Here is a 26118-nt window from a genome sequence, read left to right as displayed (position 1 = left end):
GATGCAGGCGTTTGATCCTGCAGCCTCCTGGGCACAATCAGCAGAGTTAAAACTGACAACCAGAATTTAATAAGTTTTAAATTATTGCTAAATCATTTCTGACATAAGACTGCCACAAACTGAGAAACATTTTTTTTTGTTAGAGTTGTAAACAATGCTTACTTGTTTTGACTCACTAAGAGGTCTGCAGTAAGTAAAAAAAAAGTTAGCTCAATTAAAATGAGGCTGCAGCCAGTGGCCATTTGTAGATCCCATAAATTGCAAACTGCACTGTGGTCTATTGTAAAGCTGCTAAAGTCAGCTATTAATCCATTCATTTTAAGGTCCCATATTACAGCTAATTACAAGGTTCATAATCGTTGGTTTGCTGTATGTACTGGGCGTGTTCATTATTTCTGTGCACTGTAATTATCCTGTTACTTCACTTGACACCCCACTTTGCTGAATAGCTACTGCTTGCAAAAGTACCAGTGAGTTTATTAAAATGAAAGCTGCAAACCAAATTTTCTTCCATGAAGATCATTACCAGTAACACAAATTAATTAATTTACCGAATTGTTGAATGACTGCTGTTCGCAGCTAAAATTGCAAAAGGAGAAGTATTTTAGGTTATTTAATTGTGGTGTAATTGCTGCCATTAGCATCTGAGGCCAATCAACTCCCAGAACAGGGTTATTTAATCATCCAAAGATTTAGCATTGTGTTGGTGCGAATTTCTTTCTCTGTTACACCCTAACAGTAGAAATGGCTCAAGAACAGTTTTCCTGTAATTAGCAGCTTGCATTGAAACCTTAAAATAAAATTCATTTATATTCTCGACATAATGCACACTCCAATCTTCTTCCCACAATCAAGGGGCATCTGGGACCAACCAATGAGCAAGCGCCTCTCAGCATTCCACCTCCTTCTAACTCCCACTGAGACTTCACATCACTCAGACTCAGCGTCTAATAAATTATCTATCCCAACTTCTTCCTTTGGCCTAAGATCCCTACCCTGCTGCCAAGGAGTAACATCACCCATGTGTACTCACTTGGAAACTTCATGGAAATTTTTCCTTAAACTCCTCCACCTTTTTAAGTCCCTCTCTTCCACAAAAACATACCTATTTCACTTAGATTTTAGTCACCCCCACTCATCTCCTCTCTTGGCTCATCATCTATTTTTTGATAATAACTGGATGATGTGTTTTCTATGTTGAAGGCACTATGTAAATGCAAGTTATTACTTATGTCACTTCATAAAGTACCATGACCAGAGGCAATGTGTGGTTTGTACCAATCAGTTAAAAAAAAATCAGCATATTGGAAACGTACACATCTAAGTAACATTATTAATAATTTGTCATTAAGTTTACTTACTCATAGCTTTTAATGCTCATTATTTTTTCTCTCCCGAATGCAGGAATTTTCAAGGTAGTGGGGAAACTTTCTGAATAGGGGAGATAACTGCTTCATGAAAAGGCATCACAAAGATACAAATACAGATGAGGAAGGCCAAGACATGGGGAATATGAAAGAGCCATATTTACAATTTAATAGACTGAAATAGAGTATAGTAATCATATGTAATAGAAACATTGCTACAGGGTAAATTTTTCTAATGTGAAGTACTTCCCTCACATTTAGTCATTATTAATTAGTTCTTCTACATGTACAGGGAAATCTTTTCCGCTCTCTTGCTGTCGCTGGCAGTCTCCTGGAGGCTTGCCATGTAATTTCTCATGGCACAGCCGACCAGTACACAAAATTGATGAGTAATGCTTAATAGGATATTATAAGTCAATGTTCTTTCTGGTCTTGCATGTTGATCATTGTTTAACATGTGTAATACCATTCTGATTCAGGAATCTAGACCAACATATAATTATGGATGAACCAATCGTAAGATTGGGGCATATTAAAAAAAAAAATGTTTCTGTTAGTTCCCTTTCATTTGTCTTTCTTAGCCATACACTAACTCCTGTCAAGAGATCTGGGTTAGGGAAGCAACTCTCAGACCTTTGCAACAAAACTCTAGGAGTGCCTGTGGATTTGAAAAGAGTACCTAAGCTCGTTAAAAATGAGGGACAAATGAGGAACAGCTTATGGGTTTCACCATGAACATTCAAACAACTGAATTTATAAGATAACACAATGTAGATAGAGGAAAACTATTTGGCCCATCTTTCTAATACCACCCCACATACCACCTCCATAACAGCAACCAAACATTTTTCAAATGATTCCAGGATTTGCCTTTCCTACTCTATCCCAAAGCTTTTCCACACATTGATCACTCATTTTGTAAAACTTCTTGACAGCCTTAAATTTGCTGCTTTTATTCTATGCAAACTGAGAGACTTTTGTATTGGGAATTGGTGATGCTGGCATTGGTGAGTCATGTACAATAAAAATGAGATCACCTCAGTTACATTAGTTGGACACAAAGAAGCTCAAGTTTCTTCAAGCTTTCCTAATAACTCAGTCGTCTAATATTATGCTTTTCTTCACATCCACTACAATTTGAGTGCTGGCCTGTGCATGGATCAAAACTGCAGATAGCATGCAATACTGCATGTGGTCGAGTGCTTAATCATGAGTCATGGCTTCACCTATATCCACTGTTTTGGCCAAACAACTCATCATTCTAATATAAAAGCAAAAAACTGCAGATGCTGGAAATCCAAAACAAAAATAAAAATACCTGGAAAAACTCAGCAGGTCTGGCAGCATCTGCGGAGAGGAACACAGTTAACGTTTCGAGTCCGTATGACTCTTCAACAGAACTAAGTAAAAATAGAAAAGAGGTGAAATATAAGCTGGCTAAAGGTGTTGGGGGGGGGGGGCGTGGTGGGAGGGTGGGTAGAGCTGGATAGAGGGCCAGTGATAGGTGGAGATAGACAAAAGATGTCATAGGCAAAAGGACAAAGAGGTGTTGAAGGTGGTGATATTATGTAAGGAATGTGCTAATTAATCCCCGTTCAACGGATCCTTTTACCCACCTCCAATATTCTCCCTCCAACTGGACCCCTCCCTCTGGATTCTTACCTTCTCTTGATCTTTTCACTGAGAGCTGTCGGTGTGACATCAGTCGTCTCAATTTCTCTGCTCCTCTCACCCACTCTAACCGGTCTTTCTCTGAACTTGCTGCACTCCGTTCTCTCAAGACCAACCCTGACATTGTCATCAAACCCGCTGACAAGGGTGGTGCTGTTGTTGTCTGGCGCACTGACCTCTACCTCGCAGAGGCTGAGCATCAACTCACAGACACTTCCTCCTACCCCCTCCTGGACCATGACCCCACCACTGAACATCAAGCCATTGTTTCCAGGACTGTTACTGACCTCATCTCCTCTGGAGATCTTCCTTCCACAGCTTCCAACCTGATAGTCTCCCAGCCTCAGACGGCCCGCTTCTACCTCCTACCCAAAATCCACAAACAGGACTGTCCTGGCAGACCGATCGTGTCAGTCTGTTCCTGCCCCATGGAACTCATTTCTTGCTATCTTGACTCCATTCTCTCTCCCCTTGTCCAGTCCCTTCCCACCTACATCCGTGATTCCTCTGACACCCTACATCATTTCAACAATTTCCAGTTCCGTGGCCCCAACCGCCTCCTCTTCACCATGGATGTCCAATCCCCCTACACCTCCATCCACCACTGGGATAGTCTGATGGCTCTCCGCTTCTTCCTCGAACAGAGGCCCAAACAATCCCCATCCACCACTACTCTCCTCCGTCTGGCTGAACTTGTTCTCACACTGAACAATTTCTCCTTAAACTCCTCTCACTTCCTCCAAATAAAAGGTGTGGGTACCCGCATGGGCCCAGTTATGCCTGTCTCTTTATGGGGTATGTGGAACATTCCTTGTTCCAGTCCTACTCCGGCCCCCTCCCACAACTCTTTCTCCGGTACATCGATGATTGCTTCGGTGCTGCTTCATGCTCTCGTGTGGACCTGGAAAAATTTATTAATTTTGCTTCCAATTTCCACCCCTCCATCATTTTCACATGGTCCATCTCTGACACTTCCCTTCCCTTCCTTGACCTCTCTGTCTTAATTTCTGGTGATAGACTGTCCACCAATATTCATTACAAGCCTACCGACTCCCACAGCTACCTCGACTACAGCTCCTCACACCCCGCCTCCTGTAAGGACTCCATCCCATTCTCTCAGTTCCTTCACCTCCGTCGCATCTGTTCTGATGATGCCACTTTCAAAAACAGTTCCTTTGACATGTCTTCCTTCTTCCTTAACCGAGGTTTTCCACCCACTGTAGTTGACAGGGCCCTCAACCGTGTCTGGCCCATCTCCCGTGCATCCGCCCTCACACCTTCCTCTCCCTCCCAGAACCATGATAGGGTCCCTCTTGTCCTCACTTATCACCCCACCAGCCTCCGCATTCAAAGGATCATACTCCGCCATTTCCGCCAACTCCAGCATGATGCCACCACCAAACACATCTTCACTTCATCCCCCCTGGCAGCATTCCGCAGGGATCGTTCCCTCTGGGACACCCTGGTCCACTCCTCCATCACCCCCTACACCTCAACCCCCTCCCACGGCACCTTCCCATGCAACCGCAGAAGGTGCAACACCTGCCCTTTTACTTCCCCTCTCCTCACCGTCCAAGGGCCCAAACGCTCCTTTCAAGTGAAGCAGCATTTCACTTGCACTTCCCTCAATTTAGTCTACTGCATTCGTTGTTCCCAATGTGGTTTCCTCTACATTGGAGAGACCAAACGCAGACTGGGTGACCGCTTTGCGGAACACCTTCGGTCTGTCTGCAAGCATGACCCAGACCTCCTTGTCACTTGCCGTTTCAACACTCCACCCTGCTCTCATGCCCACATGTCTGCCCTTGGCCTGCTGCATTGTTCCAGTAAAGCTCAACGCAAACTGGAGGAACAGCACCTCATCTTCCGACTAGGCACTTTACAGCCTTCCGGACTGAATATTGAGTTCAACAATTTTAGATCATGAACTCTTTCCTCCATCCCCACCCCCTTTCCGATCCCCCTTTTTCCAATAATTTATATAGATTTTTCTTTTCCCACCTATTTCCATTATTTTTAAATGTATTTCCATCCATTGTTTTATCTCTACCTTTTAGCCTATTTCGATCCCTTCCCTTCACCCCACCCCCACTAGGGCTATCTGTACCTTGCTTTTCCTGCTTTCTACCCTTAATTAGCACATTCCTTAGATAATATCACCACCTTCAACACCTCTTTGTTGTTTTGTCTATGACATCTTTTGGTTATCTCCACCTATCACTGGCCCTCTATCCAGCTCTACCACCCCACCCCCACCGTAAACCAGCTTATATTTCACCTCTTTTCTATTTTTCCTTAGTTCTGTTGAAGAGTCATACGGAATCGAAACGTTAACTGTGTTCCTCTCCGCAGATGCTGCCAGACCTGCTGAACTCATCATTCTATTTGCTTTGCTGATTGCTATTCTGCAGTGATTGAACATGCTCAGTATCAATGGTGCCAAATCTACTAATACCCCTTTAAAATCCATTCTTTGTTATTTTAACACCACTCATGGAGTGCTTATGTTGTCCCTTTTTTCCTTTGTAGCACACACATTGCTTGCCTGTGTGACATTTCACTATTTACATATTTTGCCTGGGCTGCTTCCTCATATTCAACCACCTCTTCAAATTGCAGTTATCTGTGAATTTGAGCAGTCTTCAATAAACTCCTGAATCCAAGTCATTAATAAAAATTAGAAAAAGTAGCTGATCCTTGGAACACTGATCCTTGGAACACACCTCTTAATACTTCTTCCCACCTAATATTATTTCCCTAACAAGAGCTCAGGCCTTCTTAACCTTCAGCTCTTATCTTATCTAGTCCCCACATTTTAGTTAAATCTCCTTTGCTATAAACTAAAACAACAGCCCATCAGTGGAGTTTTATTGAGAGCAGTTTGGAAATCAAAGCGTATTACATTGTAGAGCTGGCATGTCATTTACTCGAGTAAGTCAAAATGGTTGGTCAGGCAGGATCTTCCCTCTAATTCAAAATTGGATGCCACTTATCATATTATTATAATAGAAGAGAAATTCAATTTATTCCTGATCATGGAAACATCCATTTAATGTATATTTGGTAGCGACTACAAATTATGTTTCTAGCCTATGGCATTCAAATGTCACAGATGTCTTTGAAGGCAAAGAAAGGTTGGAGGACTGGCTCTTTGGTCATTCAAGCTTTACCATATAATGATGGTTAATGATACCCCTGCTAAATTCTTGTACCCAGAACACACTAAGAAGACATTTAAGGAGCTAAAAGAATTGTCTCAATATTTACAGTAGGCCAGGGAGCCTGTGAGGGAGAGCTCTAGCGTGGGAAAAGCTGGTAAGGCTTGGGACACCGAGTTCCTGCCGAATTTAATGGCAGGACCTCGTTGTAATTTTTTTCCTCCATTTCCCTCTTGGCAGCCAGACAAATTGACAGGCCGGCTGGCGCCAGGTGGGAAAACTAGTTCTCCTTGTGGACAGTCCCTGGCAATCAGGAGGGATGTGGAAGCGAATAATTGAATCTTTGGGGCAAAGGTCAGCCATTGTGGGAAGGGGAGAGCGGGAGATCGAGACTGGGAACAGGGACTTGAAGCTCAGATTTCACGGGTGAGAGGGAGTGAAAGATCAGGGTGGGGGAGGTGTGAAAGTCAGCTATTGTGAAAGGGAGGGAATGAGAGATTGAGGCTTGAAGGGCGAGATAGGCCATCTAGAGGGTGTGAGTGAGAGATCGAGCTGGTTTGTGGGGGAAGAGAAAGAAGCTGCAATCAGTAAAAGGAAGGCCAAAGGTTTCCTTGAGGGATCAGGGGAGTAGTCTTGCTCCTTCTAGCTCAGGAGGAGTGTTGTAAAAGGCACTTAATTTCTGAGTTGGCAACTCTTCCCACATTTTTACTGCCAAGTCCTGGCAAACACTCACGGCAACATTTAAATTTAAAGCAGACTCCCAATTGTACAGTGGGAGTCTGATTAATATATGTTAACTAAATGTCCCACTTTTTGAAATCAGAGCACTCACAATTCATAAAACCCACTGCTATATTCCAAAAGGCCAGGTGGTGAAGCATAGAAGTGGAATCAATCTTTATACACTTTCATAAGCATTTACACATTACAAGCAAAAAGCTCCTGACCCAACAACCACAGTTTCAGCCTGTGTCTATTTATCGGCGCACAAGTGAATCCCCAGTTAACGCCCACAATTTGCATACAATTAATACACAATTAACACCCACCAGCATAAAAACCGCAATAAGGGTTTATGTGATGGGTCCAAGGCATGCTCTTGGTTTTAAAATTGTTAACCTTCCCCTGACTTTCTCCCACCTATAATGGTAAATAGAAGGTAACTACCATTTGACAAGTCATCTCTTCTCTGTGGGAGTTTACTGATGCATTGCATTCTCCTTAATATACATGAAACTTTTAGCTGCATACTTGTTGCATGGCCAAAGAAAGAAAGAGCTGGATTTTCTCCATAAGGATGTAACCATTTGCAACTGTATTTATTAGTTAAAGTGGATCCAGAGTTGACAATTGCCCTCTCTCTCTGATGGCAAATGGGGGAATCCAGTGCACAATGACATCACGTCACTGAACAGACCAGTCTTCTGACATATAAAAATGAATTGCACATAATTTAATTGAAAAGTGTCAGCAATACTCTGATCCTGGGAACACAATGAATACTTCGAAATTAAAGCATGATAAAATAATTGTTTTGAAAGATAGTTAAACAGTGGCAGGTGAGATCTGGATTTAACCATAACATTGGAGCCACCAACAGAAGTTCAGTACTCCCTTACATACAAGGAGAAAATGCTGTCGGGCAAGTTACCCCAGGCTGTTGTTTTACATCTACTAGTCACAATAACATGGCTAAAGGTCTGGCGCACAGGCATGGACTAAAGCAATCTGGGCTACAATGCATCATTGCATTGGCTTCTTGCCTCTTATCATGGTATATAAAGGGTTAAAAACTCTGTTTACTCACAGAAGATGCCACAGCTTGTTTTGACAAATAAAACCCCGGAAAATAAACACCGGCTTAAATTTTCCTTATTGTCAGGCTTCTTTCTGGAAGTGGAGTGGGTGGGACTTCCAAGCGCTGGCTGATCGCAGTGTAGCTCTGCCTCAATTTCCCAGGATGGGTTTACTTATGTATTGAGGTTGGGCTCATAGCTCGACTAATATTCTTCATCGCAAACTTGCCTCTCCTCTGCATGGGATAAAAATCAAAAGTTCTAATGCTGACATCTTTTAAAAAAAAGTAGTCTCCCTTAGTCCTGTAAACAATCATGATAGACAAGGCAGTAAATAGAAGACAAGCCCAACCAAAAAAAATCTTCTTAAAGCTCTTCAAATTTCAGAATGCTTGGCTGCTACTGCCAACAAACTGTGAACATCTCTTCAATACTGGCGCTCTTCTCGATAAACAAGGCTTCAGCAGAAATAGATAGAAATCCCAGCAAGGCTTAAACCCTAGCCACACACTATCATTTTCATGTGACAGGACAGGCAATGATTGAACAGGGAGATCCATTCCCAGAGGTGATTGAGGAGGTGGGGGGGGGGGGTGGGGGGCAAGAGGGGCAGTCCAGCAGAACATTCCGAATGCCATTTTCAGGATTGGAGATCTGGCGGGAAGCCTCCTTGTCCCATTTCAATGTACCATCTACGCCGCTACCATTTGAAAATGTGTTTTACTCTAGAGGAAAATCCATTTTCCTGGTCAGATACCCAATGGAGGCACTAAGCTATTCAATTCAAATGGAGCATAAGCATCTTGTGGTTTTTAAAAAAAAAAATCTTGATTGACAGTTCTTTTTCAGCTTAACAGACAAATATTTAATTTCTCTTATTCTAATCTTGGCTGGGTGCTTGGCAGGTGGCCATGAGCCTCTGGAAGAAACCACTAATTGGTTTCATAAGTGTCCCGGAATGAAGCAGCCTCTTGCTGTGTGAAATACACAGCCTGTTCTTGGTGCTTCTCTCAGTTTTTACAATGAAATCCGACCTGCAGTTCCTCAACCAAGTCTCTACTCTTCAAGTGCAAGCTGAGGCAGTGACTGGGAAAAGGCTATTCAGCAGTGGTGGTCCAATATGGCAAACCTAATGAGGTCCTTTTCTTACTTTCTCGTCTATGTATTTACCCGCAGCGGTCAGTGGACAGTAATCGGGACCAGAAATCAGAGCTGATTTCTCTCTTTCTGCAGAAAAATGGCAGCAATCCTTTTGCAGTCATAGCTGAGATCATCTAACTCAATATAAATCAGAAACTGAATTTGGGCCCCATTAGCCAGAGATTTAGGCCTGCATCAGGCATTACCTTTATTGACTAGATCATCACTGAGCCCATGAAGAAAGAAAAAAATAATGTCTGCAGGTTAAATAAGTAATCCTACTGAGGTAACATTTGCAAAAGGGCCTAAACTGTATCTTTTAAAGAAAGTAAAATCAGCCTCATGGAATGCCAACACTCAGTCAACTTTATTATACAGCTTATTTTGAATAGAAAGCACTTCATCTGTCGCATTTACACAAAAGTGAAATAATTTCTGTTTTCCTAATGGCTCTCATAGAAAAAAAAGTTATGAGGTTAAAAGGTCATCAAGAGTTACTATTTCAACAAAATCATCCAACTGTCACAGCCTACACAGTGCTACTGTGTGTCTTTTTTCATCTTAAGTGGTTATTAACCTAATGTGTAAGGACAAAAGATCAATTATTGCAATTCTGCCCATTGAAAAGCAACCTGCTGTAAACTTGTTTGTCCATCCGTGTAAAATTGAGGCTGCTGTTTTGGTGATCTGTCCACTGCCGGACAATTTCTGCTGAGTCATGTTAGATCACTGACTGATGAGAGTGTGGAAAGTCCTCCCATGAAAAGTGCAGGCAGTAATTTGCAAGTGATGAAGTTAATGTTTTGTAGGATTTACAACTTAATATTAATGGTGTTTCTCTTTTTTTCTCCCTCTGTCATTTTTCCCCTCAGCTTTTCACTAATGTAGAGACAAAAGGACCAGAGACAATATTTAATGGACCATTAAATCTACTTTGTTTTGATTTCTTCACCCCCCCTACTCCCATTTTTTTTCTCTTGTTTTCTCTCACTGAGAGGTTGAAAGAGAATTGAGGTGCTAGTGCTTTTCCATAATAAATCCTGGTTCATGTGAGGGTGAAAGTAGCAGCCTCTACATACAGAAGACAAACTAGAAAATAGATCCTTTTCAATATCCATGCTGCCTGTTAAATGCCCAAGCGGTTTTATTGCACCTCATGATTACCAATTACACAGCTGAGAACAATACAAATGCCACTTAAATGAGTGCACCGAAAAATTTGCTTGCAATTGGCAATGTGTTACATAGCAACACTTTAAAGAGGTGAGGGGGAACCTAATTACAAGGATGAAGATGGATCAGCTTTGAAAAAGGCCCTCAGCTCGAGAACAATATGCTAACCTAACTGCACCCCCTGTACTCCTACTGCATTATTCTGACCCTGGGCTGCCCTCCTAATACTCTGACTGACCTTGTGTTGCTGAAAGGAAGTCGGAAAATGCTCCCACTATCTCCAGTGTCACTGCAGACTTCAGCAAGTTGCCAGTTAAAGGGTTTGACAGGGAGAATCCAAGACAAATAAACTGCATGACACTGAATGAACAAATTGAGAAGCTGCAGAAAAATCCAAATGTGTTTTCTTCTGCTCTTAGCACCCAGTGCTGCCTGTGACATATAGATTGTGGCAGACTAAATTTTCACTACATTTTAACGATGCAAGATGATGACGGTTATTGTTTCAATCCAAAAATGTTGAATCAAAAGAGAAGGCAAGCAGCTTGTAAAACCATTCAGAAGTACAATGAAATTCAGTCTTTGATCTAGGTTAACATTTATTCATTATTGTTGTTTTAAAAAGGCATTCAGTATTTCCTTAAAAAAAAATAAGTTTTCAATGAAAATCATTCCAGTTACCTCCTCATCTCCTCCAAGAAAGGTTTGGTGATAAGTATTGTGAAAAATGTGAATAAAATATCACAACACAGAGAACATTAATTTCTCCTAACAGCATTCATTAACTAATCTGCAAGATGACAATTTGTCATGTTAATTTCCTGAAACGTTACTTTGGGAAGCATAATTTCATTAAACTGTCCTTAACAGGGAATAAGATGTATATCTCGCAGTGTCTTCTATTACATGTTGTGAGTACTGCCAATGAAGTGCAGTGAAAAAGAAGTTCAAATGCAATTATGGGCAATGGCTGTGGTTGCTTGGGGAGTATCTGAGACACCTATTACCGATCACGTTAAGTCTATGCTTTGAGACGTTTGCTGTACAATTCTAAGTAATTTGAAAATGAGGAATTATGACTATTAGTGCTTTCAAATACTTTTAAAATACCCATCTTTTATTTTTTGCTACTTAATGACTTCAGAGCTGCAAGTCTGAATTTTCTGCTAAACTGATGTGAGAAGACTTGCAAGGAATACTAATGTTCAATATTTAATAGGCGAGAAGATCTACATTGGGAGGAAGCACCTCAGCGGTTCTCCTGTGCGCCTAGTCAGTTAAGCTTTATTTTCCTCTACTGTGAATAATTTTAGATTGCATTAAGCAAACAGGGACAGGAAATGGGCAGGGATGCTTTATGTTGGATTCTCACTCACTTTAGGGTAACTCAGGTTTCTCTGGTGGAGATCTTTTAAACTAAATTTGGCTGCATCATTAAGTGAAGAAATGAGTTACGTGTTGGCATCATGTGTTGCATTTTCTGCCCTGACTCATGTTCAAATTGGATTATTAATACAGTTTCCTGGATTAGTAACATAAACATTATACTACTGTACCCTGATATATTCCCCTTTGATGATAACGTGTGATAAGAAATTGGATATACCTAAATTTGTGCTACACCTAGGCTGTTACCTAGGCTTAAACTGTCTACTGTTGAGTTTGTATATTGAAGTGATCCTTGTCTCACAGCAACAAGTCCTGTGTTTTTTTTTGTGCATTCATGGGGTGTGAGTGTCACTGGCAAGACCAGAATTTGTTGCTCATCCCTTGAGATCTCCTTCTTGGACCCCTGCTGTCCACCTGATGTAGGCACACCTGTAATGCTGTTGGAAAGGGAGTTCCAGGATTTTGACCCAGTGACAGTGAGGAATGGCAAGTTAGGATGGCGTGGGGCTTGGAGGAGAACTTGTGTGTCCTCAAGTGTCTGCTGCCTTTGTCCTTCTAGGTGATAGTGGTCAAGGGTGTTGTGATATTGCTTTGCAGTACACGTAGTTTAACATACTGCTGAACATACTGCTGAATATGTAAACGGATTCATAGACATCATCACAGAAAGTGATGCAAGTTAACATGTGATATATTATTTGCAGCGGGTAACACGTATAGGAAGAACTCTCCTGGAATCCTGTTATTCTTCAATAAAGAACCCTTCTTTTGATCACCAATCATTGTCATAATGTATAGTACATTTGTATTAAGAGCCAATAACACAACATGGTGGCAATGGTGTGCTACAGGGTAATAATGGTGAATAATGTGGTGCCAGTAATTCGTATTTATGTATTTTTATTCATTCATGAGATATGGGCGTCACTGGCTGGGCCAGCATTTATTGCCCATCCCTAATTGCCCTTGAGAAAGTGGTGGTGAACTGCCTTCTTGAACCGCTGCAGTCCATGTGGTGTAGGTACACGACAGAGCTGTTGGGAATGGAGTTCCAGGGTTTTGACTCAGCAACAGTAAAGGAACGATGATATATTTCTAAGTCAGGATGGTGAGTGACTTGGAGGGGAATTTCCAGGTGGTGGTGATCCCATCTATCTGCTGCCCTTGTCCTTCTAGATGGTAGTGATCATGGGTTTGGAAGGTGCTGTCTCGGCAGCCCTGGTGAATTCTTGTAGTTCACCTTGTAGATGATACACACTGCTGTTACTGTGCGTCGGTGGTGGAGGGAGTGAATGTTTGTGGGTGTGGTGCCAATCAAGTGGGCTGCTTTGTCCTGGACGGTGTCAAGCGTCTTGAGTGTTGTGGGAGCTGCACTCATCCAGGCAAGTGGAGAGTATTCCATCACACTCTGACTTGTGCCTTGTAGATGGTGGACAGGCTTTAGGGAATCAGGAGGTGAATTACTCACCACAGGATTCCTAGCATTTGACCTGCTTTTGTAGTGATAGTATTTATATGGCTGGTCCAGTTCAGTTTCGGATCAATGGTAACCCCCAGGATGTTGATAGTGGGGGATTCAGTGATGGTAATGCCATTGAACATCAAGGGGCGATGGTTAGATTTGCTCTTGTTGGAGTGGTCATTGCCTGGCACTTGTGTGGCGCGAATGTTACTTGCCACTTGTCAGCCCAAGCCTGGATATTGTCCAGGTCTTGCTGCATTTGGACACGGACTGTTTCAGTATCTGAGGAGTCGTGAATAGCGCTGAACGTTGTGCAATCGTCAGTGAACATACCCGCTTCTGACCTTATGATGGAAGGAAGGTCATTGATGAAGCAGCTGAAGATGGTTGGGCAGAGGACACTACCCTGAAGAACTCCTGCAACGATGTCCTGGAGCTGAGATGATTGACCGCCAACAACCACAACCATCTTCCTTTGTGCTCGGTATGAATCCAATGATTGGAAAGGTTTCCCCTGATTCCCATTGAATCAGTTTTGCTAGGGCTCCTTGATGCCACACTCGTTCAAATGTGACCTTGATGTCAAGGGCAGTCACTTTCACATCACCTCTGGAGTTCATTTCCTTTGTTTATGTTTGAACCAAGCAGCAAGGAAGCATGTTTGGCAGTGATCACAAAGCGGTGACATTGTTGGGCAACAGGAGAAGCCACAAAGCCTGTGATAACTCTGGCGAATAGCTGGAAGAAGCAGCGGCAGTTGTATTCGTGACCCAGCCCAAAAATTAACCTTGAGAATCAGTACTCCGAGGGAGTGAGTAATTGAATGAGAAGGTGTACTGGAACTGTATTCGACCATAAAGGCAGTATCCTGGCAGAATTGGACTGGGAACGTCAATCTGAGTTGGGGCCGGGAGGCATAAGAATATATAAATTAGAAGCAGGAGTAGGCCATTCAGCCCCTCAAGCCTACTCTGCCATTCAATAAGATCATGGTTGATCTGATTGTAACCTCAAGTCCATATTCCCACCTACCCCTGATAACGTTTCACCCCCTGCAGACTGCAGAGCCTCTGAGTGCTGTGAGCTTTTCCCACCAAACAGCGCTCTGTGGGCGGGTCTCCCCATGCAGCGGCTAAAAGTCATGTTGCAGCCACAGAGCTCAGGGCAGGGCAGAGGCCCAGTGCTGAAGATGCAGTGAACCTGCACTCCTTTTTTTCCATCAAGAAAAAGTAATTTAAGGGGAAAGTCTTGGGAAAAATCATTCTTGAGAAGCAAAAAATGTTGATGCCATGACAACAAAATATCCAGTTATGAACCGGAAGGCTCCGGACGCCCTCAACAAATTCAAATTGTTTAGATATTATGGAGTTATGCTTCTTAGACTTTGCTGCCACAGAGCCTGACAAGCAGGCAGTAAAGGTAAAGATTATTTTTGAGCTATTTGCCCGAAGGCAGGCCCAACCCACAGTGCCATGATCAAGGAAGCAGGTCTCAAATCCACACTAGCCAGAATGGAATTGAACCCTGTGATGTTGGCACCAATTTGACCCACACCAGTCAAACAACTAACTGTGCCAACCAGTCTCCCAAGGAGTCCAAGTTGCTGTAGCAACATACACTTTACATACATGTTGTAGCCTGGAGCTATGCATGGTGATTGTGGAGGCTCCAATTTCTTACCATCACATGGCTAACCAGGAATCTCTCCCACTCTTATCACCTGCTACTGGAGTATGTTGGAAGGATTTACAAGTTGCTGTTGAACCTGTTTGACTGCATTATGAATGCACCTTACTTGACCATCATCCTGGAGTGGGAATTGAACCTGGAGCTTTTGACTCAGAGTCAGGGACACTACCACAGCACCACAAGACCTCAATGGTAAAGAAAGCAAATGAAGGTCTTTATCACATCAGCATTTCTGGACTGTCAAAAGTAGACCAGGAGGACCCATCTAAACTCAGAACAACACTGGAGAATCAGCTAAGAGTTAGGGTCAGTTTCAAAATCCATCAATTCAAGCTGATTGCCCAAAGATGACAGCCCAAACAAACTATTGACCAGTTTGTTCGTTGATGTCTTGACAAAGGCAGATTGTGATTTTTCAGACACAGGACTCTCTGAGAGAATAATGGAGTTGGTGAAAATCGAGTCGGTAATTGTATTGGCCCCAATAGAAGCGTTCCAAAAGACCCTGCTTGACATGAAATTGACAGTCTACTTAAAGATGGAAGAAAACACAAGGTCATAGTTGTGGGCAGGCAATAACTGCAAATGCTTGGAGCAGCAACACCACAGGTGAGGTAGCCAAGGCACCCAGACAGGTCAAGGCATGCGGCAATTGTAGTCTAATGCATCAAGCATTAACCTTCCTGCATTTACAGATACCTGCAACGCTTGTGGTCTAAAGGGACACTGGGCAAGACCGTGTAGAAAGCCTGGCAGCAAGGAAGCAGTCAGAAGCCACAGCAAACTGTAGCTCTGCAAAAAGCAGATCCCTCATAGTGGCAAGAATAAGAAAGAGTTCACCAAATACCCAGCATGTCCAGGTCGTCAAAGAATGCATTGAGAGAGACAAACATGGATTTGAAAGTGAACAAGCTTTCTATACAGTGACAGTTGCGCAGCATGTGGATGCAACCATCCAACTGGTAGCTTTCACCACAGTTGAGGTCATATGTTCTAGTCAAAGTGGCAAGCACAATCTACAACTGAAGACAGATCCTGGGGCAAGTGGGGACATTTTAGCACTGTGGCTACTTGAAGACATGTACCTGACGAAGTGGGAGTCCATATTACGGTCAACAAGAGCTAGACTCATGGCATGTAACGGTTTGCTAATATATTGTGTGGGGATATTGACTTTGAAGTATATGTTCTCCACAAGTCTACATTGTTGACACCAGTGTACCAGCAGTAGCAGGACTGCTAGCAAACAGTGAACTCTAGGTCGTTATGATTTAAGAGATCAGTAAAGCACCAAGGCAAGCATGACCCTATTGAGTCTAATCAAGTTCTGCAACAGAACTAGCCAGATTAGCTTGACATGGAGGGCAATTTTATAGGAGAAGCCATTCTTCACCTGAAAGACAATGCAGTTTTTCCATAGGTCCACCATGGAAGTGCAATGTTCATATAAAGAGCAAGTTAAAGGTTGAGTTTGATGACAAGGGATTATTTGCTGTGTTTAGCAACACATATATTAGTGTAGCTCTGTAACATTGTTATTAAGAAAGATGATACCACTAGAGTATGCTTGGACCCCAGAAGGTTAAATTGAGCACTTAAGAGGTGTCCCCATTACATGCCTTTTCTGGAGGAGCACAACTCAAAATTTGCTAGAGCCAAGTTCTTCTTAAAGTTAGATACGAAGCATGGGTACAGATCAGTGCACCTGTCCGAGGATTCACAGGGACTTATGACATTCAGAACATATCTGGGAGGTGTTGCTTTCTATGGTTACCATTCGGTCGATCAGTGAGTCAGGATCTTTCCAGCAACATACGGATTGCATTAGCAAGAGTGTTCCTGGCTGTGTTCCTAACTTTGTCTGCGCTGGAGTGCTGTGTTTGGCTGCAGCAGAGTGCTTCGGTTGGAGTTTGGCGATTGAGGGAGTTCAGTGATAAGGGAGGGGGTGTTCCTTTCCTTTTTTACCTTTGCTCAAAGAAGAGCGGTGGCCTTGGTAAGTAGGAACTGGTGAGTAAATTAGACAAGTGTAATATTTTTAAAGTTCCTATACCGGATTTAACTGTGAAGCGCCAGGAATAAGGGAGATTTAGGGCCAATATAATAAAGTAATATAAATAATCCAAAGTAAAATTAAGTTAACTTAAGGGAAGTAGAGTTAAGACATGGCAAGGCAGCTCAGTCAAGTAGAATGCGTATCCTGTAATATGTGCGATGTCATGGATGCTACCAGTGTTCTCGCTGACCACGTGCGGGAAGTGCTTTCAGTTGCAGAAACTTGAGCTCCAGGTTTCAGAGATTGACCGGCGGCTGGAGTCACTGTGGCGCATACACAAGGCTGAGAGCTACATGGAGAGCACATTCAGAGAGATGGTCACACCGCAGCGTAAGGGCCTGGAGACAGAGAGGGAATGGGTGACCACCAGGCAGTCCAAGAGAAGTAGGCAGGAAGTGCAGGAGTCCCCTGGGGTCCCACTCACAAATCAGTTTTCCATTTTGGAAGCTGGTGAGGGTGCTGGTTCCTCAGAGGAGTGCAGTCAGAGCCAAGTTTGTGGCACCATGAGGGGCTCAGCTGTACAGGAGGGGAGGAAGAAGAAACAAAGAGCTATAGTGATAGGGGATTCATTGGTCAGGGGAACAGGCAGGCGTTTCTGTGGCTATAGACTTGACTCCAGGATGGTATGTTGCCAGGGTCAAGGATGTCACAGAGCGACTGCAGGACATTCTTCTGGGGTAAGGGTGATCAACCAGAGGTCATGGTGCCAATGACTTAGGTAGGAAGGGGATGTGGTCCTGCAATCAGAATTTAGGGAGCTAGGTAGAAAATTAGCAAGCAGGACCTCTAATGTAGTAACCTCCGGATTGCTCCCAGTGCCACATGCCAGTGAGTACAGAAACAGGAGGATAAGGCAGATGAATGCGAGGCTGGAAACATGGTGCAAGAGAAGAGCTTTAGATTCCTAGGACACTGGTACTGGCTCTGGGGGAGATGGCACCTGTACAAGCCGGACAGGTTGCAACTGAACAGAGCTGGGATTGAGTTTCCTGCAGGGTGTTTTGCCAGTGCTTTTGGGATAGCTTTAAGCTAACTCAGCAGGCGTGTGGGAACCAAGAAAAAATATTAGAGAGGAATACCAAGGTGCACAAAATACTGGAAGGGACAGATAGCACCAGTATAGAGAATAGTAAATTCATAGGTAAAGTTGGGGTAAAGGAGAAAGCAACAAAATCTAAATCATGTTACTGTGCATGTGAATGCATGGAGTATAGTGAATAAGATTGGGGAGTTACAGGCACAGATTGCAATGTGGAAATATGATGTTGTGGCGATAACAGAGACCTGGCAGAACTGGGTCTTAAATATTCCCAGGTACAAGGTGTTCAGAAGAGATAGGAAAGGAGGAGGGGTGGCAGTATTGGTTAAGGAGTGCATTGCAGCACTGGAGGAAGAGGATGTCCCAGAGGGTTCAAGGACAGAATCAATTTGGCTAAAGCTAAGGAACAAAAAGGGTACAATTACATTGCCCGATGTAGTCTATAGACTGCCAAATTGTGAGAAGGATATAAAAGAACAAATCTGCAGGGTACATACAGAGAGATGCAGGCATTATAGAGTAGTTATAATGGGGGACTTTAATTACCCGAATGTAGACTGGGACACTGGTAGTGCAAAGGGCGGAGAGGAGCAAAAGTTCCTAGATTGTGTTCAGGAGAATTTTCTACAGCAGTATGTGTCCAACCCAACAAGAAAAGACACATTGTTGGACCTGGCTCTTGGAAATGAGGTGGGCCAAGTAGATCAAGTGTCAGGGGGAGAACATTTAGAAGACAGTGATCATTATATTGTACATTTTAGGATGATGATAGAAAAGGACGATAGGCAATCCAGAGTAAAAAGAATTAACTGGACAAGAGCAGACATTGATGGGGCAAGAATGGAGCTGGGCCAGATAGACTGGAATGAAAGATTAGCAGGAAAAACTGCAGCTGAACAATGGGCTACCTTCAACAAAGAATTGGTTCAGGCACAGTCAAGGTATATTCCATCAAAAGGGAAAGGTAGGACAAACAAATCCAGAGCTCCCTGGATAAAAAAGGAGATTGAAGTTAAGATAAAGAAGAAAAAGTACGCTATGACAGGTGTCAGGTAGAAAATCCAATTGAGAACCAAAAGGAATACAGAAGGCTCAGAGGGGAGGTGGAAAAGCATATTAGAGAAGTGAAGAGGGGTTATGAGAAAAGACTGGCAGCCGACATAAAGGGGAATCCTAAGTCTTCTATAGGCATATAAATTGTATAAGGATGGTAAAAGGAGGAGTAGGGCCGATTAGGGATCTAAAAGGGAATTTACACATAGACAACTGGGCCATGGCTGAGGTATTAAGTGAATACTCTGCATCCGTCTTTACCAAGGAGGTAGATGCTACCCAGGCCATGGTGAAAGACAAGGAAACTCTGTCATCAGAAAGGTTCAAAATTGATAAGGAGGAAGTGTTGAATAGACTGTTGATACTTAAAGCTGACAAGGCACCAGGACCAGATGAGATGCATCCAAAGATATTGAAGGAAGTGAGAGTAGAAATTGCAAGGGAACTGGACATAATTTTTCAGTCTTCGCTAGACTCAGGGGAGGTGCCAGAGGACTGGAGAATTGCAAACATTATGCTCTTGTTCAATGAAGGTATTATGGATAAGCCCAGCAATTGCAGATCAGTCAGATTAACTTCAGTGGTGGGCAAGATTCTAGAAACAATTATTCGGGATAGAATTAGTAGTCACATGGAAAAATAAGGGTTGATAAGGAAGAGCCAGCATGGGTTTCTAAAGGGGAAATCATGTTTAACTAACTTGCTGGAGTTTTTTGAAGAGGTAACAGAAAAGATCGATGAGGGTAATGCTGTTGATGTGGTGTACATGGACTTTGAAAAGGCATTTGATTCAGTGCCACACAACCCACTTGTGAGAAAAGTTATTGCTCATGGAATAAAAGGGGCAGCAGCAATGTGGATACAAAATTGGCTGAAAAATAGGAAGCAGAGAGTAATTGTCAATGGATATTTTTCGAGCTGGAGGAAGGTTTGTAGTGGAGTTTCCCAGGGGTCGATATTGGGACCCTTGCTTTTCCTGATACATATGAATGATCTAGATCTTGGTGTGCAGGGGAAAATTTCAAAGTTTGCAGATGATACGAAGCTTGGGAGTGTTGTGAACTGCGAGGAGGATGGTGTAGAGCTTCAAGAGGACATAGGCAAGTTGGTGGAGTGGGCAGATAGGTGGCAGATGAAGTTCAGTGTGGAGAAGCGTGAGGTGATGCTTTTTGGTAGAAAGAATGTAAACAGTCAATATAAAATAAGAGGTGAAATTTTGAAGGGGGTGCAGGAGCAGAAAGACTTGGATGTATATGTGCATATATCATTGAAAGTGGCAGGACAGGTGGAGAGAGCAGTTAATAAAGCATATAGTATCCTGGGCTTTATTAATAGGGGTATAGAGTACAAGAGCAGGGAGATTATGCTGAATTTATATAAGGCCCTCGTTAGACCTCAGCTGGAAAACTGTGTACAGTTCTGCGAACACATTGGAGTGAGTGCAGAAGAGGTTTACAAGAATGGTTCCAAGGATGAGAAACTTCAGCTATGAGGATAGATTGGAGAGGTTGGGACTCCTCTTCTTGGAGAGAAGAAGCTGAGAGGAGATTTGATAGAGATGTGCAAGATTATGAGGGGGCTGGACAGAGTAGTTAGGGAGAAGCTGTCCCCGCTCATATAAGGATCAAGAATGAGAGGGAATAGATATAAAGTGATTTGCAAAAGAAGCAAGTGTGACGTGAGAAAAAACTTTTTCACACAATGAGTGGTTCAGGTCTGGAATGCACTACCTGGAAGTGTGGTGGAGGCAGGGGAGGCATTCAAGAGGACATTAGATGATTATTTGAGTAGAAACAATGCGCAAGGGTACGGGGAAAAGGCAGGGCAATGGCACTAGGTCATAATGCTCATTTAGAGAGCCAGTGCAGGCACAATGGACCATTAAGATTCAGTGTTTATATTGCAGATGACGAACAGTCATGGGGGTGTGGTACCAAAGAGGAGCATGACAAGAGTCTTTGCATTCTAATATAAAAGGTTAGAAGAGAAGGTATCATCTTTAATAGTAAAAAATATGCTAATAATATGAGCCATATTAAATTCTTCAGTACAATTTACTCTGATACCGGAATACAACCAGATCCCAATAAGGGCGAGGATGTGCAACTGATGCCTACTCCTCAAGATAAAGAAGATTTACAGAGGTGTTTTGGCCTGTTTAACTTCTCAGCACTATATATCTTGAATTTCTCTGAGAAAGCATCATCACTGCACTAACTTCTCAAGAAAGATATGCCACTCTTGTGGCATCAGGAGCATCAGCAGGCATTCAATTTGTTAAAACAGTCATTTCTGCTGAAGCATGCCTACAATATTACAATCCAAGGAAATAAACTACACTCGGAGTAGAAGCTTCACAAAAGGGTCTCAGGGTCTGTTGCAGGAAGGCAGAGCAGTTGTGTTCGATTCCAAAAGTTTGTCACCCGTTCAGGAAAACTGTTCAACCATCGAACGGGAAACATTGGCATTAGTGTTCAGCACTGCCAGATTCCATACAAATCTATTTGGCAAATATGTTGCTGTCAAGACTGATCACAAGATGCTAGAAATGATTTGGTTAAAGCAACTCACCAGCATGCCGCCTCAACTCCAAAGATTGTTCATCAAAGCCACACATGTATGGTTGTGAGGTCTGGTACAAACCTAAAAACCTCATGATTATGTCTGACACATTGAACAGGCTATACCCAACCCCAAGAAGACAGAAGCCAAACTATTGGATGTCCAAGTGAATGAAGTAGATGTGGGAAAATATGTGTATGGCATTGACCTAGTGCTGTTTGGACAAGAAAAGCATGAGAAGCTCCAGACAGAGCCTTTCTGCAGAGCATTATGGCAGATCATCATCAGTGGCTGGTCAAATGTAGTGCAAGAAGTTCCCTAAGACCACAGAACCTTTTGGCCATGTTGTAAGGAAATTGGCATTTCAGGTGGAGCCATTTTCAAGGGCAGACAAGTGCTGACATCAGAAGTACTTCATCAAGATACCCTTGCCCAGTTACATCTGGGTCACATGGGCACTGAAAGAACAAGATTGCTTGCACGTGAGACAGTTTATTGGCCAGGGGTCAATAATGACATAGAATGAGCTGTGAGGACGTAAGATGCATGTCAGAAGCATCAGCTGAGTCAACATTAAGAGCTATTCCATCCTCATGATGATCAATCACATCACAATCAAGATTGGCTACTTACTTAAAATAAAAGCAAAAAACTGCGGATGCTGGAAATCCAAAACAAAAACAAAAGTACCTGGAAAAACTCAGCAGGCCTGGCAGCATCTGCAGAGGAACACAGTCAACGTTTCGAGTCCGTATGACTCTTCAACAGAACAAAAATACCTGGAAAAACTCAGCAGACCTGGCAGCATCTGCGGAGAGGAACACAGTCAATGTTTCGAGTCCGTATGACTCTTCAACAGAACTTTTCTGTTGAAGAGTCATACGGACTTGAAACGTTGACTGTGTTCTTCTCCGCAGATGCTACCAGGCCTGCTGAGTTTTTCCAGGTATTTTTGTTTTTGTTTTGACTACTAACTTGTTTACTGTCAGAGGTGATAACTTCTCAGTTGTTACTAACTACTTCTCCAAATTTCCTAACATTCACCAACTGAGGGACACATCAAGCACATCGGTAGCAAACACAATGAGCGCAATTTTCAATCTTTTAGTTCCCCGGAGGCGATAGTGTCAGAAACCGATCCACAGAAGAGTGATAAACCGTCCCACGACACATATGCAAAGTGGGCTGTAAACCGCATTATGTCATCCCCACACATTCCGAGATCAAATGGCTGATAAGGTCTGTTGAACTGTTTAGCTGTCAAGTTATTTAAATCCCCTGCCCTTAAAATTTTGAAAATAGCCAGCCTGCCTATGTGTGTGAGTTGAAATAGCTGTTTGTAGACATAACCCTAAGTGCTATTATTATAATATTATTATTGCATAACTACTTCCACAACTTGTCATTATAACAATAAGTGGGGGAGGTGGGGAGGGGGGGAGCAATGCTGTAAGTTCACAGTTTGATTGACAGCTCAAAGAGGTTATTAAAATGTCAGCTACCTTTGATGTGAGGTTATTAATATAAATGCTCATTTTATAAGGGATTAAGCGCTTGAACTGATTTAAATATATTGAATGGGCTTCTATGAACAAGAGTATTTCTTTATATATATAGTGAAGTCCACGATAGATATGTTTCATCTCAGCATGGCTTCTGATGTCTGCCTGTGGTGGATACTGAATGAGTTGGCATGGAGGGTGTAAGGACAAAGGGTGGTAGGTGGGGCGTATGGGTTGCCATTAGTTGGAACTAAGTTGGCATAATAGCTACAGGGTACATGGGGGTGAGTGGGGGATCATGATTTGTCATGAGTTGGCATAGTGACTAGAAAGAAGCCATGGGGATGAATGGAGGGCATCACAATCTCAGACCAGACACCAACTTGGTTACAATCCGGTTAGGAACCAGTAACCTTTTTTGTTGTTAAAGTAGATGAAATTTGAAACCCCAGTTATTTACTAAGAGAATGAAGCCGCTAAATAAAGTGAATATTGTGGAACTATCGGCAAGAATGGCGTGAGGAAGGCCAATTCCAATGGCATCCTACTCTTGACCAAGTGCGCCCAATATGGTCTGATTAAGACGAACACGGTCTTCCGCCAGAAGAACCAACTGAAGAGCATGTGGAGACACCTGAGCTCGGGGCATTGGCACCTCCTGGACTCCATCATTGTCCGAGGCAGAGACCTGAGACAGAGATGTGGTTGTCACGAGGGCCATGAAGGGTTCTGAATATTGCTGGATGGACCATCGACTTGTGCACTTGGTGATGAACATCTACCTGGCGCCAAGACACCAGAGGACCAAAAAGGCCTCCCAGAGAAAGCTAAATGTTGGAGCATTGAACAACCCGGGACTGTGAGAGTTCCAGGCCCAGTTGCAAAGTGCACTGGGTCAAGTGCCGACCACTGATGCCATCAACGATCACAAACACAATCCAAGCACTCTAGCTGCCCTGAGCAGAACACCACTGCTCCAGGTCTCCCTGAGCCCCAGCTCTCAGCAGCACAGAGCTCCTGGGGCTTCTCTGGACCCTATTCCCCTCAGCAGCACAGAGCTAAAAGCAGCACTTCAGCTGTGTGGAGCCAATGTTTCTCTTCATCTGCTCCCCATGGACTGCTGTTCACTCTGCCCTTTGAATTGATCTATAACCTTTTAAATCTCCTAGCAGGGTTTCAGCTCCCCCCACTCCCCCAACCCCTCCCACCCCCAACTGTTCTTAGGCAGAATTTGATGTATTTGCGAGTTATATTCTGGACTTTAAACATTACAATCTCCAGTCAACCAAAGGTTGCCCCCAGGGGTGCTAAATTACAAAAACATAGGCAAAACCCCCCAAAAATTTGCTTCCCTCACAAGGGCCATGGGTTGGCATGGAGGGTCTGAGGGACCATTTGAGTGGGTGAAGTTGGCATGGGTTGGCATGAGTTGGTATGAATGGGGCTTGGGAAGTGGATGGGGGATAAGAGGGTGGGAGAGGTGAGGTTTTAGGGACAACGTCACAAACAACTGACAAGGTACTTTTGACTAGCCAGTCTTGGCATTTGGCAGCCTTTGTGGCCACCTCTGATCTGTGTCCAGGTGTGGCGGGCCTGATGCCTGACTCAAGCATGTACCCACCTCCTGGAACGAAGACCCTGCCACTCGGGTCACTTTTTCCCATGGAAGGTGCGGCGAGCTGGAAAATTTTTCCCGACTGTGCATCCAACTCTGGAGCAAAAATATTTCCAGCATACAGTATATAACAGCTATGAAGAGTCCTAGATGTAATATGCAAATAAAGCCCATGTGAAGCTTTTAGTGATATGATTGCATGTAAGGCTGAGTGAAGGCATACTTCCGAGTGAAGGCTGGTGTGTAAAAGGCAGTGTGCTGTCTCTTGGGCCTTAATTGTCAGCAACCCACTCATTTTAACAGAGGGTGAGAAGAGGTCATTAAGAGGCTGACGTGATTTGTTCATTCTTCCAGGGTGCTGTTGACTTCTCTAATCTTGCTCTCCCTGGTAAGGTCAGCAAACTTTTTTCAGCACAGAGCTGGCATGTGGAGTATGGTTATATTCGTGTTTCCTGTTCTGCCTGCCTGCTGCTTTCTCCTGGGGCCTATATTTCTCCAATTCAAACAATTCCTCTTCTGCGTCGATGAAGAACTTCCTTACTTCCTCATGGAATTAGGAAGTTCTCTTTCCTTCTCTGGAACTTACTAACATTTTTTAATATGATCAGTTTGACTAAACTGCCAGATGGATTTTTCAGTAAGCTGCTGTAGATCTTTAAATCCCTCAACAGCACTCAAATTTTCACTTCTGAAATAGCAAACTCCTAATCCGAGATAGTATTACTGTTGGAAGCTGACTAGGATTATTATAATTAGAAGGGTCACTTCATTTCACTTCACTTTACTTCAGGCAGCTGTTAACCTTTATTCTATTCAGAGTGTTATCAAAGTGGACAATCCAGGCAGACAAGTTGACTAAAGGGAACATCATGGCTAAGACCAATCCAATTCTCAGCTGACGTCTACACAGATCCATTTTCAAGGAGGGGTGACTGGATAATTATCGTAAAGAGATGCCCTGACTCACCCCTCACAGTGCAAATGCATTGACACCATTCTATCGACTGCCGAGCCTAACTGCTGTCTCACCAGGAATCAGTTAACTCATCATTGGTCAGAATGTCTGCTGGGGCTCTATGCTCTTTGCGGCCCCATATGGCACTGGACAAACCCTTTACCCACTATGCCATTGAAACCTATTGGGTAAAGCAAGTTGGAGCCTCTCCACTGTCAAGGAGATGAAATTATTCACTTTATGTTTGCTCACAGAATAGCAATTGTCTCACAAACCGATGTACTGAAGTTTGCCTTTTTTTATTATTTTTTAATTTGTTATTGTTTAACTTGACTATTCCAAAGTTCTCCCAGCTACCCTCCCACTTTGCATACTTCATAAACTCTGCTGGCCGTGTCCTAACTCATGCAAAGATCCATTTGCCCATGACTCCTGCGCTCAGTAACTGACATTAACTCCTGGTTAAAGCAGCACCTTGATTTAAACAACTCTCA

The sequence above is a fragment of the Cetorhinus maximus genome, chromosome 3, assembly GCF_964194155.1.
Source record: "Cetorhinus maximus chromosome 3, sCetMax3.hap1.1, whole genome shotgun sequence".
Taxonomy (NCBI): domain Eukaryota; kingdom Metazoa; phylum Chordata; class Chondrichthyes; order Lamniformes; family Cetorhinidae; genus Cetorhinus; species Cetorhinus maximus.
The sequence above is the reverse complement of the archived record's forward strand: the minus strand, read 5'-3'. Positions refer to the sequence as shown.